Consider the following 13,205-nt stretch of genomic DNA (forward strand, 5'->3'; position numbering starts at 1 on the left):
AAAGGAAAGAAATATGGCTTTTACTCATGCACTGCCACATGAGTACTATATAAATGATAATCAGCTCAGCTGGGATGTTTAACCAAGTTTGTTGTGTTTCTTTTGTTTGGATTGCATTTGATCCTTTTCACGAGTACTGAAAGACATTTAGTTAGTTAACCGCCTTGTTAAAGGGATAGTTCACTCATAGATAAATAAATAAAACACACACACACAAAAAATTACAGTAAGAAGCATATTGTCACCTTGGAACTATAAGGTTCTATCTGCGGTCTAAATGATTTTGAGATATTGAGCTTCAAAGTGTTTGCATTCCATATAGCAAACAGTATGTGTGTAACAGTTTTCTTTCATACATTAACATGACAGAGATCCTAAAAGTAGTCAACATGTAAATTATTAAAATTCTCTTCAATTTACAAACTAAAGTAAAAAACAGGGCAAATGCGTATAGAACCTTCCACTTCCAAACAGCCATTTCCACTTGGAATTATAAGGTTTTATCTGGCAGATCATTCATTGAAGCATTGGTTTTTCAAGAAATACAATCAGTCTGCTTATTAATTTCATAAAAAAAAAAAAAAATTTGAGTCATAACAATATGTTGATGCTTAAAAAAATTACATTTTTGCTTTCTGTACCATTTATTTAATGTTTTAGGATTAAAGGTATTTCTTGTTAAAATTTAGTATACAAGGCTGTGCAAAATACAGTCCAATGCACATGTTATTTTTATGTCATTAATATGGTAATACTTATTGAATTATTTGCATTATATGAATTATTGAATTATATTTATTGAAATATATGAAGTATTTGCCTTCAAGGTTTAATATCAAATTTAAAGACTTTAAAAGAAAACAGACGATGAGCAAATTTGCTTAATAAACACAAAAAAAAAATTCACCAACTATATCTAAACAAATAAAAATATTTCACAGTTAATATATTACACTTTTTAAATAACCGTTTCATTTTCAGCAATGTAAAATGTAACATTTCATCTCGTTGTCAAACAATGCTTCTAAATCATCACATTTACACACACACGTTTTCAATTTCAGGTTTCTTCTCAATTTTGTGTGGTGACTGATTTTATGCTTCTTTCTGGCCTGTACTATTGTCAATAGAGCTGTCCGGTGAAATGACAAAGAAAGCTAATCATGATTGGTCCTCATGCGTGCATTCGAAATGCTTATTGGCTCACAGAAAGTACCTTGTAGAGCCAAGCTAGAGTTTGACTTTGTAGGTAAAACCTTTTTTGTTTTTTTAAATAAAAAGTCTTAAAATGTACACAACTTCTATAAACATCACATGATGTAAATACTGTAAATTGTCATTTAATAAGAATATGTCAATAACTAAATTTTAACAAAAATGTCAGGTAGAACCTCATAATTTTAAGGTGAAGATATACTAAAACATTATTAAAGTCACATGTTGCTTCATTAAATTGAGCTTACTTTCTGGACCACAACTGTCAAGTTTAATACATAAATGTTCAAATCTGTAAAGAGGGCTAAAAATAAATTTATAAATAAAAGGCCTTTAAAGTTTAAATTTAATTTATAAGTTTTTAAAGTTTCAAATTAAGTGCTTAGAAATCCTTACTGATGCTTTATCTAATCATATATATTTTTTAGATTCTTACAATAAGAAATATACAATATATTCATGGAAACTCATTAAGGTTTGGGTTTAAAATTATTAAACATATACATTTGTATTTTATATATTTAGTTTTTTTTTCTCATTATTCCATTGCTTTTTTGTCTACTTTTTCATTCTGTTTTGGCCAGAAGAATCCTTATTATTTTAAACAACTTTACATGATTATATTTAATGCTATATTACATCTGAAACTCTAGATAATAATTTATATATATATATATATATATATATATATATATATATATATATATATATATATATATAAAATTAGCCCCCCTTTTGATTTTGATTTTCTTTTTTTAAATATTTCCCAAATGATTTTTAACAGAGCAAGGAAATTTTCACAGTATGTCTGATAAATATTTTTCTTCTGGGGAAAGTCTTATTTTTTTATTTCAGCTAGATTAAAAGCAGTTATTCATTAAAAAAAAACATTTTTGTAGACAAAATTATTAGCCCCTTTAAGCTAATTTGTTTCCCCGATAATCTACAGAACAAACCGTTATACAATAACTTGATTAATTACCCAAACCTGCCGAGTTCACCTTATTAACCTAGTTAAGCCTTTTAATGTCACTTTAAGCTGTATTGAAGTGTCTTGAAAAATATCTAGTAAAATATTTACTGTCATCATGGAAAAGATAAAATAAATCAGTTATAGAAAAAAGTTTTTAAAACTATTATGCTTAGAAATGTGCTGAATCAATCTTCCTAGAACAGAACACAAATTGGGGAAAAAAAGAAAAAAAAACTGAATGTATATATATATATATATATATATATATATATATATATATATATATATATATATATATATATATATATATATATATATATATAAATATATCAACATAAACACGTGTTTGAAACATAACTTTGTGAAATTTTATTTAATAGAATTTGACCAACCTATCCGTCCATCCGTCCGTCCATCTGTCCGTCCATCCATCCATCCATCTCTCTCTCTCTCTCTTTCTCTCTCTATGTATTACAGTCCAAATCAACACAAAACATAACAAAATAGTTAAATTTTTATGCATATATTAAGTACCAAGGTGTTTTAACATGCATTTTTTTTATTTTTCTTTGCTATTTGGGCTTATTAGAACCTGATTAGAATAAAAAAGTATCATCTTTTGATATCATGTACTTTTAGAGAAAAATTATGTCCATATATGTGGACTTGTGGTCCTAATTTACCTAAATCACTTTTTCCTGACTGTTTTTTTAATGAATATATAACATATAAATATATTTTAACTTGCTTTGACTATGAGAGAGTAAAAAAAATTTTTTTTTTCATTTTGGACAGTTAAGAATAATGTTTGGGACATTTTAAATGGTGCAAAACAGTTGCAGGATGACACTGTATGTCTGTAGCAAAATATAAAACATTTAAAGTATTTTAAATAGCCACTTAAGAGCTAAAGTGTGCTGTCCACGTACAGTATGTGTACACTCGAGCCCTAGGAGTTTAAAATGATTAATAATAAAATTAAGTGAATTTTAGGTCTTTTAAGTGATTTTATTTCATATTTGGAGTTCCCATGCATCTCAAAACAGACCTAAGTGTGCTTTAGGCATAAATCAAAATGCATAAGAACAACTATTATTGGACTACAAATATAACTAAAAAATACAGATGAAACTTGCATAGCCTTATGTGAGAAACAGACTAAAAAAGAAGCTCCGTTCATGGAGAACTTTCCTTGACAGCTATACTGCATCACCATTTACTTTCCCTCATTGTTAAAGAACATCAGCTTGAAAAATTATATTTGTGTTGTCCACAAAAATGAAATTAACTGACATGAAGGTGAGCAAAAGATGAGAGAAATTCAAGAATAAAAAAGTTCAATATTGTGGTATTTCTCTAAAAAGGGATTGAAGACGGAGAGGCTGTGTTTTCTTAAGTGGTCCAGTGGGCTATTGGACAAAACCAGTGCATCTCCATCTGATTAATGACTGTCCACCGTCTAATAAACAGTAATTGAATGGTCTGCTGCAGAGGCCTGAAAGCCTGAGAGAGCCGCTCGCAGCCCGTGCTCTTGTCTGGGGTTGATTATGGTTGACCTTGTGAAAAACGCACTTCGAAACAGTGAGTCTAAGCTGGGGAACTGTAGCCAGAGAGCAAAGCAGAAGATAAATGAACAGATATTGTATTGACACGGCAAAAGGAGATCGATAATGTGATCAATATCTATTTGATTTTTATCACAAAACTCTGTGGAGGAGGAAGACGATTGATCAGATGCGCCGGGACACATCGGCATATCTAACAATATTAATTAAGAAAAACTGCTTAGCTGACTGATTGCTAAATCAGTCAATATGGTTAAAATCAAAACAAACGATTGCCGCATTCACGTGTGCGGCCTAATTCTTTCTCAGGATGGATTTACTGTAAGTGCTGAACAAAAGTAGTTGTCTCGACATGCTAAATGAGCCCCTAGGAAGAGTTATTACAATAAAAGTTCATGTTTTTAATATTAAAACACTTCTTGGAGCTCATGAATGCTTGACTGATGAATGTTCTAAGTAAAAGCCCAGCTAAAGTAGTTCCAGACAGGACTTGCGTATGTTTCAGCTCTGTATATAAATGATTTCAATTATTTTAAAATTCCTTATAGCCTACAAAAGAAAAGAAAAAACACTGAGTAAGTAGATATGCTATACCAACACGATAAAAATGGCAAGGTATTTCTCTATTATGTCATATAATACATATACATATGAGTATACTTGCATATAATTACCAATTGAAAGCACTTTTTTATACAAATGCAGACAAAACCTTATAAATGTCTTCAAAACATCTGAACAATCTATTGGTGGTAACCTAAATAAGCAAAATAGTTACCTACAGATATGTTGAACCATTTTCAGTTAGTCCTTTATTAATTGTGATTAAGTCTATGTACTTTTCTGATTATGATATTTTTGATTATGAAATTCATTCATTCATTTTCTTTATTCTTTATTAATCTGGGGTTCCGGCAGCGGAATGAACCATTAACTTATCCAGCATATGTTTTATGCAGCGGATGCCCTTCCAGCTGCAACCCACCACTGGAAAACATCTATACACACTCATACACTACAGTCAATTTTTAGCATACCCAATTCACCTATAGTGCATTTCTTTGGACTGTGGGGGAAACCGGAGCACTTAGATTTTGCCTGCCCCTCATCACGAGAAAGACAAGTAGGAATCACGAGAAAGACAAGTAGGAATCAATAATAAGTGTGTGTATTATAGAGATTCCTCAAACTGGATTGGAGAGGTGTTATCCAAATCATGTGTATTATAAGTTTGTAGAAGTCATACATTATAAATACCCTTAAAAATGTATGTTAGTTCTGCTTCAGTGAACTTGAACAAGTATATTTAAATCTATTAATTTCCCGTATTAGTATTTTTTTTAAAGTTTTCTTTAAATGCTTTAAAAAATAAGTTAAACCTTTGTTGACTAGAAATATATGTACTGTATTTTTTTTAAAAATGTGGCAATACTTTACAGATAATTTTTTTAAAACAAATATTATATTAATCTTATTTTTTAATTGAACTATTGCGTACGGCTATAGGGGGCCTACAAGACATTGTGCCCAGGGCCATCTGAATTATTAATCCAGGCCTGCCGGAGCACCCAGAGGAAACCCACGCCAACATGGGGAGAACATGCAAACTCCACACAAATGCCAACTGACCCAGCCAAGGCTCAAACCAGCGACCTTCTTGCTGTGAGGTGAACTTGCTTCCCACTGCGCCACCACACCATTATGAAAATCAACTGATTTAAAATAGAATTTGCATTGTTAATGTCACAGTCATTGTTCACCTAAACTAAAACACATGAAAACTATTATTGCTGCCTAAAACTTTAGTTGAATCAAGTGAACATTTCTAGTCATCTCAACTTACAGGTCTCAAACTGACTAAAAAATGTTAAGATCAGCTTTGTACACTACCTGACTAAAGTCTAGTCACCTATCCAAGTTTAAGGAAAAACAAATAATAACTTGACTTCTAGTTGATTATTTGGTATTTGGTATCTAGATTATGCTGAATTTACCAAAATAAAATATAATCATACCTTGATTTTTTACTATTTAATTAGGACAGTAAGGTCTGACTTTGCTTAGACAAAAGTCTTGTGACTTAACATAAATAATGTACAGTATAGAATATAAAGTCATGGTGCAGTAGAAAAATAATTATTATTGTGTATTACTGTCACAACCTCGGCTTGACCCTGCAGCTCCAATCACTGCTCCCCTTCAGTAACCATCTCTCACCACACTTATAAACAATCACCAGCTTACTAATTACCTGCACCCACAATCACCGGACACCATAAATACCCACCTTATTCTCACGCTCATCGACCGGTATCGAAGTTGGATGCTTTACGTCACCTTCTCTCCCTCTTCCACTCTTCTTCTCTCATGGATGTCTCCAGTTCTCCTGTGGATGTATGAACAACTGAATAAGGGAAGTGACTAAGCTATTCTGATGTTTACCTGAAGATCTGATGTTTACCTGATGAACTGTGTGTGAGAAGACTCACTCTCTGATATTTCCCAGAACAAACTGTGTGTGAGATCGCTCACCATCAGATGTTTACCTTGTGAACTGTTGGTGAGATCACTACCATCTACAACACCCCTCTCTTGCTTCATCACTCAGTAACGTTGTTTTGAATAAAACCCTTTAAAGATAACCATCCATATCTTTGTGTGACCGTGACAATGACTCCCATGAACTTGGAGGACTGCATCCATACATTTCTGCAATGACTCAAATAACTTACTAATAAAGTCATCTGGAATGGCAAAGAAAGTGTTCTTGCAGGACTCCCAGAGTTCATCAAGTTTTTTTTGGATTTATCTTCAATGCCCCATCCATCTTACCCCAGACATGCTCAATAATGGTCATGTCTGGTGACTGGGCTGGTCAATCCTGAAGCACCTTGACCTTCTTTGCTTTCAGTAACTTTGATTTGGAGGCTGAAGTATTATAAGGAGCGCTATCCTGGTGAAGAATTCACCCTCTCATGTGGTTTGTAATGTAATGGGCAGCACAAATGTCTTGATACCTCAGGCTATTGATGATGTCATCCTCCAGCACGCCCCCATACTGAATGTAACCCCAAACCATGATTTTTTTTCTTTACCAAACTTGACAGATTACTATGTGAATCTTGGGTCCATATGAGTTCCAACTGGTCTTCTGTAGTATTTGTGATGATTGTGATGCAGTTCAACTGATGATTCATTGGAAAAATCTACCTTCTGCCACTTTTCCAAATGATCAACTAGAATTGAAGTTTTATTTGTTGCCTTTACAACTGTGATCGATGACAAGACTTTTGTCAGATAGTGTATAACTAAAAAAATTTAGCTGAAACTCCAATAAATTATTAGAACTAAAGCAATACAAAGACATTTGTTGTAATTTTTTACAGTGAACTTTAGCACTCCAAATAAAATAAAGCTAAAACAAAAATATATATATATATATAACTTATAATATATTAAATAACTACAACAAAAAATGCCTAGAAATTAAATTTCCTCATGAATCATTTAAATGTCTAAGCCAGGGGTCACCAATCTCGGTCCTGGAGGGCCAGTGTCCCTGCAGAGCTTAGTTCCAACTTGCCTCAACATACTGCTTGGGTGTTTCAAGTATACCTTGTAAAACCTTGATTAGCTTGTTCAGGTGTGTTTGATTAGGGTTGGAGCTAAAATCTGCAGGACACCGGCCCTCCAGGAACAAGTTTGATGACCCCTGGTCTAAGCTAAACACTACAATAAAATAAAATTATGTTACTCTACAAATCCACAGACAAGCTATTGTGTTAATTAAACATATCTCTTCTCTGACCAAATTTCTAGAGCTGCTTGATCGTGCAGATTCGCACTCTATAACATCTGAAAGATCCGACCCTTCTTATTTGAACATGCAGCTCAACTCCTTGTTCAAGCTCTTGTTCTCCTCAAACTGGATTACTGCAACTCTCTATTAGCGGGGCTTCCAGCTAACTCTATCAAGCCTCTTCAGCTGCTCCAGAACGCAGCAGCACGAGTGGTCTTTAATGAACCTAAAAGAGCACATGTCACTCCGCTGCTCATCCGTTTGCACTGGCTGCCAGTTGCTGCTCGCATCAAATTCAAAGCTCTGATGTTTGCCTACAAAGCGACTTCTGGCTTTGCTCCTTCTTATCTGCTCTCACTTCTGCAGATCTATGTGCCCTCCAGAAACTTGCGTTCTGTGAATGAACGTCGCCTCGTGGTTCCATCCCAAAGAGGGAAGAAATCACTTTCCCGAACGCTCACGCTCAATCTGCCCAGTTGGTGGAATAAACTCCCTAACTGCATCAGAACGGCAGAGTCACTCGCTGTTTTCAAGAAACGACTAAAAACTCAACTATTTAGTCTCCACTTCACTTCCTAATCTGCAATTGCCTCTCTGGATATACCACTAACTGTACTCAAAAAAAAAAAAAAATACTAATACTTTCCTTCTTAGACTTTACAGACCTGAAACTTGCCTATAGCACTTATTCATTGTTGCTCTTATAGTTGTGTAAATTGCTTCCTTGTCCTTATTTGTAAGTCGCTTTGGATAAAAGCGTCTGCTAAATGACTAAATGTAAATGTAAATCAACAAATATATAATAACACATTGCCAGTGTAACTAATAATTTCATAACAGTATGTTTTTTTTATTCACTTTTTTTAACGTGACAGTTTCCGCACTATGAAAATGGACAACCAAAACACACTTCAGCAGATTTGTTTGTGATTTATTCATAAGCGAACATGCTTACAGTAAACAGCGTTGATGTCTTGGTGACAGCTTAGCTTCTCTTTTATCTACGGGCCGGGGTTCACTGTGTGTTAATGCAAATCAAAAACGGCATCATTTCTGTTCAGACGGCTAAAACACTATCATATAATTGAATCTGTTCATCAATAAAAAGCGCAACTCCGGTAACAGTAGCGGGGGAGCGATATAATTCAAAGGCCCGTCCAAGATGAGGTAATATTTATTTTGAAGCATGACTCATATGGAGTGAATGAAATATTTTAAGAAGCTTTCAAATACATCAAGCTCTTAAGAAGCCTCCTTATATTACATGCTTTCAAACATCAGAGCACTTCTTCAACAAAGCAGCGTTTTACATTAGGGCTCCAGCAAAAGAAGGTATTTATTATGCTTTATTCTCACTGCCATTGTAAAATAGTGTATATCAACTCTGTGACGGCAGATTTAAACAGTCACCATATGAAATGCACAGCAGCCTACTAACTCATTATCGCAAAAATATCTGCGCCATAATATACACGTTAACGTCAGATTGTTATGAAATAGATCAGTTAGAGGGTCATAATCAAGCGTTATGATGCTGGATGATAAACCCGGCTGGATGGGAAAAGGAACAGCGTGTGTCGCCGCTATGTGTGCGATGGGAATACAACCCTTCAGAGTGTGAATATTTATTGGACATTGTTGAGTGCTGGGGAACATGGTTAATGGTTAGTCCTTCTGAGCAAGTCCTGCAAGATTAGCACTTACATGTCTTTAGTGCCGACGCTGCGAACGGTCGTAAAAGTGAGCCCTCGTCTGCTCTTGTAAATCAAATCATGTTTTGAGCGGTGATGATGATTCTGCCAATTAGCCGAGGCTGGACTGGTGAAAATTACTACTCGCTATTACACACGGCCCATTCTTGAGATCTATAGCACCCCCCTCGATTTGGCAATCTCCATACAGGACTAAACGTGATAAGAAATGAATTATACTATTGATGAGGTCCTTAACAAGGTAATAACCGCGGCTCCCCGGTCAATAATTATTCCGATAAGAATATCTTTATTATGAAAATGCCGACTACAGCAGAAAGTCACCGCACCAAAACAATACCCGGTGGTGTAATTGCCTTTGTCTGAAATTATAGTTTTCATTAAACGGAATGCTGCATGTTATTGATTGTTTAAATAAGACTCGATATCTTCCTGTTTCAAAGCGCTGTGAAATTGCACGCCATTGTAATATTGCAAAGCATTGTTGTGTCTGTTCATCAATGTTATGAGATTCACACTATAACGAGTCAAGGACTGTTGGACACAATAACTGCTGTATCTAAATGTCATTTTATGGAGGTTATTTTATGGAGGTTAGTTCACAGAACAAAAAAAAAAAAAAAAAAGAGGCAAATCGCAGCTTCTATCCTCATGAGTTCATCTACTGTGTGAGGAGAAAGCAGAGAGGGATATGACAGACTTGTACTATGCTGCATTCTGAGTCAGTGGTGAATTCAAATCTTTTTAAATGCATTAAAGTGCAGCGCTTATCTTAGCCTTACCCTGGAGTTTGTTCATCCTCCTTCTATGCCAGTGATCATATGAGGCTTCACGTGCATGGGAGCAAAGCGATCATTTGAATGGATGAAGATGTCGGTCTTATGGAAAAGAAAACTTGATGAGAACAATAGACAGTTCCAAGTTGAATGGACAGATAAGTATTAAGTATGCGTTTATTTTGCCACAAGCCAGCACAAAGCCATTCTGCTTGATTTGTAATGAGACATTTGGACTTGTAAAGAGTGGAAATGTGAAACACCACTATGAAACAAAACATAGACATTTTAAACAGCAACTACAACACCTAAAGTTTTCATTACACACCTTTTGTACTTTTCACCAACTAGCATCATCATGGTTTACCTTTTGTTGTGTTTTGTAAAAAAAAAGCATTTATTTTAGTGGTTTTGCCATATTTGCATTGTATTTAATGTTTCGAATGCAAATGCAACTTTATTAATTCATTCATTCATTTTCTTTTCGTCTTAGTCCCTTTATTAATCTGGGGTCACTACAGCGGAAGGAACTGCCAACTTATCTAGCATATGTTTTACGCAGTGGATGCCCTTCCAGCCACAACCCATCACTGGGAAACATCCATACACTCTCATTCACACACATACACTGCACAACAATTTTTTGTCTTGTGGGAGAAACCAGAGCACCAGGAAGAAACCGATCACCGGGAGAACATGCAAACTCAACACAGAAATGCCAACTGACCCAGCCAAGACTCGAACCAGCAACCTTCTTGCTGTGAGGCGATCATGCTCCCCACTGTGCACCCGTGATGCCTGAAACTTTATTTAAAAAAGAATAAATAGTATTGACTTGTGATGCATGTTATGGATGTTTATTAAAAACAAGCTATGTAATATCAATTGTTCTGGACCTTTGACCTTAATAAAAATGAAGATGTGGACCTTTTAATGTAGAAATTGAGAACTTTTGATATATAGAATTAACACAAGTAAGAAACAGCTAATCAAATGCCCAAACTTAACCCTCAGTTTTAAGAGTTTGCTGGTCTGCTGGAGCCTTCAGGTGTTTGTGCACACAATGTCCATCCCACAGAAAAGCTGAGAAAAAATAACTCATGCAACAAGACAATGATAACAAGCACACCAGCAAATCTACAATAGAACGGCTTAAAAACAAACAAAAAAAATGAGTAAAACTCCTCCAGAATGATCTGAGAGACTGATAAGGTCATAAAGAAAATGAAAATTTTAAGTAATTACTGCTAAAAGTGGATCTACAGGAATTTGAATCATATAAGACGTCCTACGTTTGTCACCCATAGCTTTTCTATATTAGCTTTGTTTTTTGTTACACAAATAATGTCTATTGATGTGCAGAGATGTATAAAGTACTAGAGACCCATACTTAAGTAAAAGTACAAGTGCTTTATCAAAAATTGACTTGAGTAGAAGTAGAAGTGCTCTTTAAGCACCATACTTAAGTGGAAGTACAAAAGTATTCAACATTTTTTGTACTTAAGTATTGCAAGTAGTTTATTTCAAAATTTACTACTCAAGTACTGAAAGTAAAAGTACAAGTATTGTGTAATGTAGTTATTAAAGAAAGCAGTCAAAATACACTAATTGTTTTGTTTATTTTAAATATCTTTTTTGGGGTACTTGATTAAGCAGAACGAAAAGAAACATGGCTTATGATACTAACTATTTCTCTGTAAATAGTTTCTATGGTATAAGAGCTCACATCGTCAGGCCCTTTAACCAGAAAATGCCTTCACTGATGAGATAATTCAGCATGTTCACTCACATACATACTCTCTCTCTCTCTCTCTCTCTCTCTCTCTCTCTCACACACACACACACACACACACACACTGCCCTGCACACACCTAAATGTACACTCTCTCCCCACTCTCACACATTCATACACTCTCACACACACAGTTCTCTCTCTATCTCTCTCTCTCTCTCTCTCTCTCACACACACATTTTTGTGAATTGTGGGGACATTACATAGGTTGCAATTGTTTTTACACTCTCTCTTACACACACACACACGCACACACAGGTACAATCACACTGTTTTCTCTTACACACACATTATTCACTCTCACTCACACACACACACAAAGACACACTCAAACTTTGGGAGTTTTGAAGTTTGATTGGTTAATACCACAATAAACAGGAGTTCTGTCTTCTGGAAGCACTTGTGAAACTAAACTAAGCAAGCAAACTAAATCCTGCTTCACAAATTCGTTTGATTTTATTGTAAAAAAAAAAAAAAACAGGAAAACGTGTATATTACTGTGTTAAATGAAAATCTGAAATATTTTATGGCTTATGGCTATGATTTAGTAATAATTGTTATTTATTTTTATCACATTTTTAATGAAATTGGTCTTACAGTTCATATTTTCTGTAGTATATTTATTAATTCTGGTACTTTTACCATAAACCAACATCTCAACCATTTGGTAGAGGCTGATATTTTAGAAATAATGTGATGTGTTGAATAAAAATACACTGATTGTGTTAACTAGCGACATTAGGAGTTAAGAAATGCAATCAAAAAATTTCTATTGCTTTTGTCTTGGTGTGACAGTTAAAGGGTTTTTTGTAATAAAAATTTGTCCTTTAATACAGCAGTCAGATATACGAACTGTGCCCTTAATTTGACCTGCTCAAAGAAAACACTCTTTCTGGATGTATCAAACAAAACTCATCCACAGAAGACAGCACGAGCATTTACAGCTAATAAACTCATGTCAATATTATCCCGCCTGCTTTTTGAGCGCTGACAGGCGGGTCTTACACGGCTATGATTGGTTATTGTTTGTCCTCAACAGAAAGGGCTTTAGAAATATAAGCGCTGTTCAGCCATGGCGGGAAGAATACGCGATTATCACAGGTAATAGACACAGTGGAGAAACCTTAATTGCACATGAGGCACGCTTATGTCTGGATCCACAGCTTTAACAGCTAAGAAGAGAGGAAAAGTTACCTTACAAACTGGCCCGCGGGTCAAATGTCCAAAGTGAAAGAGCGAGAGATAGGCAGAGGTGAAGTTTTACAACATTTCTCCCTAATAGTAAACTAGCGGCTGATATGCTGTGCCGCCTCGCCCTCGCGCCTCCGTCCTTCGCCATAGTATTGCGACATCGCGCATAGGAGATAAATGAC

The 13,205-nt window shown here is 34.9% G+C and overlaps 1 long non-coding RNA gene across 1 annotated transcript in view; it reads right to left on the reverse strand.

Annotated features, from left to right (window-relative positions):
* LOC103909056 (uncharacterized) overlaps positions 1-10,267 on the reverse strand; it is a 31,553-nt gene extending 21,286 nt beyond the window's left edge. Inside the window, exons 1-2 of the long non-coding RNA XR_012393050.1 lie at positions 10,047-10,267; positions 6,041-6,139 (exon numbers count right to left, since the gene is read on the reverse strand). This is a non-coding gene — a long non-coding RNA (uncharacterized lncRNA). The remainder of the gene's footprint in view (positions 1-6,040; positions 6,140-10,046) is intronic.
* Between the last annotated feature and the right edge of the window lie 2,938 nt (positions 10,268-13,205).

Source organism: Danio rerio, chromosome 17 (assembly GCF_049306965.1).
Source record: "Danio rerio strain Tuebingen ecotype United States chromosome 17, GRCz12tu, whole genome shotgun sequence".
Lineage (NCBI taxonomy): Eukaryota > Metazoa > Chordata > Actinopteri > Cypriniformes > Danionidae > Danio > Danio rerio.